The sequence below is a fragment of the Limulus polyphemus genome, unplaced genomic scaffold (genome assembly GCF_000517525.1).
Source record: "Limulus polyphemus unplaced genomic scaffold, Limulus_polyphemus-2.1.2 Scaffold1085, whole genome shotgun sequence".
In the NCBI taxonomy this organism is placed as follows: Eukaryota; Metazoa; Arthropoda; class Merostomata; order Xiphosura; family Limulidae; genus Limulus; species Limulus polyphemus.
This window is the reverse complement of record NW_013666695.1, coordinates 118359-121079: the sequence shown is the minus strand read 5'-3', so window position 1 is coordinate 121079 and position 2721 is coordinate 118359. Positions and strand designations below refer to the sequence as shown.

Below are 2721 nucleotides of genomic sequence, written 5' to 3'. Positions count from 1 at the left end.
TATATATATATATATATATATATATGTATATTCATATTTTTGTCATTTTTTCTGCTATAGCTCTGAAATTTGTACCAGCATTATGAATGGCTGTTTGTGTCATATTTTATCATTCATAAAACTAAAAGGGGTGTGTGACTTAAAGACTGTCATAATTTTTATGTATTAAGCTCACTTTTCTAGTTCCAACAATATTTTTACATCAAAAGAATTTCATTATTTCATATGAGAGTGAAACATTTATAGAATGTTGTTTGGCCATAACAAATTGTCACTGTTCATTGGTAAACATACCAATATTAGGCTTTATATCCCATTTTGTAAAAATGTACAACAATGATAACATACAAATACTTATATAAATATTTTGTGTTTTGAGCATAAATTATGCTTAATGAATTTGAGACTTTAGTTAGTTGGATCACATGATAGATGTAGGCTGATACTAATGTTGTAACCATTATTACTACATATATATATATATGTTGTTTCCATTCCAATATTAGACCTAGCATAAATGTGTAATGTACATAGATATAGATATATATCAGTATCTGGTAATTATAATTTTAATTGTAAAAATGTAACTCCTGTCACTGATCACCATTCAAGCAGTTACATCAGTCAAGTTTACATGAGTAATTTTGTATTAGAAGCTATACTGTAATCAGTGCAATAAAATATGAAGAAACATAATAGGAGATTGTTATTCATAACAAATTCCATAGCTGAACACTATTTAAAACCCATTGAAACTAACCATTAAGAATTGCCACTTGGAGTGAAAAAAAAATGAATTGATTTTGAATGAAACATTACACCCAGGAATAAGTTAAGAATATAATTGGAATTGAATAATATTTTGTACCATGTACAGTATTGTGCAAAAGTGTTAGGACAAAGTCAAAATTTTGATTTCAGTCTACTTTCAAAGAAAAAAGGAAGGTAAATCACAGGGGCAACATCAAAATTTTATTCATCTTCATATTAAATACAACAGAAACACAGTAGAAGTGCTTGAGTTCAGCAAACAGTTAATATTTTGTATGTCCCCCCCTTTTGCTTCAATAACTGCAGACAGTCTTTCAGGCATTGTTGCAACATATTTAATCAAAGTGTCCTTTGGGATTTTACTCCAAATGTCTCTAATACACTCCCATAAAGTTTCTTTGGAAGTAACTTTTGATTTGTCAAGTTTTGATCTATCAAATCCCAGATCTACTCAGTTGAGTTGGGATTGGGGCTCTGTGGGTGCCATTGCATCATTTGAGTGACTCCAGCAACTTCTTTCTTAGCTAAGTAATTTCTGCATATGTTGGATGAGTGTTTGGGGTTATTATCTTCTTGGTGGTAGAATCCTTTACCAACAAAACACAAACCACTGGGTATACCATGATGGATCAGTATCTGATGGTGCTTGTGCTGGTCCATTATTCCATCTATTTTGCAAATATCTCCTGTCGCCTCAGCAGAAAAACACCCCCAAACCATCATATTGGCTTCCCCGTGCTTCATGGTAGGTACTGTGCATTGAGGCAAGTATCTTTCACCTTTCTTCCATTGGATGTACAACCTACGCTTTGAACCAAATATTTCAAACTTGGACTCATCCATCCATAACACCCTTTTCCAATAGTCCAATTTTTGATGTTTCAGCAAATTTCAGTCTGTTGACAATAGTTGGAGATTGAAATAAAGGTTTTTAACTGCTACATGACCAAATATTCCATTCTTGTTGAGTGTTCTTAATACCTTAGATCTGGACAATTTTCTGTCATTTGGTACATGGGCTTTTGTCTCATGCTTTAGATCAGTGGCAGTCTTCCTTCTGTCCCGAAGACTGCATAAACGAAGATACTTAACATCTTCCTTTCCTATTTTCAAATTTACCTGTCTTGGTATCACGATCTAGGGTGTACTTGACAGTTTTTGGGGAGTATTTCAAATCTGCAGCAATTTGTTGGAGAGTCCAACCAGCATCATAAAGCTTTTATGCAAACTCTCTGCTCTACTGACAATTCTTTATGCTTTTGGGCCGTGGCATGACAACAAAACTTAATATATAGTGTTAAACACTGTTTTATCAAGGTTTATTTGTGGAATACTATTAAATTGATTTCTTCTAGCATATACCAGTGCCATATGCTAGCTCCTTGCTATCTTCTTTGTATATAGTTAAGACACTGGTTGGGGTACCATGGCAGTTATTTCAGACCCTAAATTTGATCAGTATGTTCATTCAAGCAGAACCGTTATGACATACACTTGATACAAGTATATGGGAACTCTAAAGAATGATAAGTATTCTCATCCAGGCTTATTCAGTTGTCCACAGGGATCAGTGAAGCATTACCATAGTGTTGAAATTTACATTCTGTAATGGCATGGAAGAATTACCCCAATATAATGGAAATATTGAGAAAATATTCTATTGTCCTAACACTTTTGCACAGCACTGTATAACAGTCTTATTTCTTTGTATTTTATTTAGCTGATTGTGTTATATCAAATGGTCTCATAGAAAACTTAGTTAATGTAACTCATTGAATGATGATTAATGTTGAAAATTGAATTTTATAAATAATATTCTTGGTTAGTTATTATACGTTAATACATACACTCTCCTACACACACACACACACACACACACATATATATATATATATATATATATATATATATATATATTATATAATATATATACTACTACTTATTATTATA

The 2721-nt window shown here is 32.1% G+C and overlaps 1 protein-coding gene across 1 annotated transcript in view; it reads left to right on the top strand.

The window, feature by feature from the left end:
• Positions 1 to 2721, top strand: part of LOC106462056 (protein Jumonji-like) — a 115339-nt gene that overhangs the window by 57423 nt on the left and 55195 nt on the right. The gene's annotated exons all lie outside the window — the stretch shown is intronic.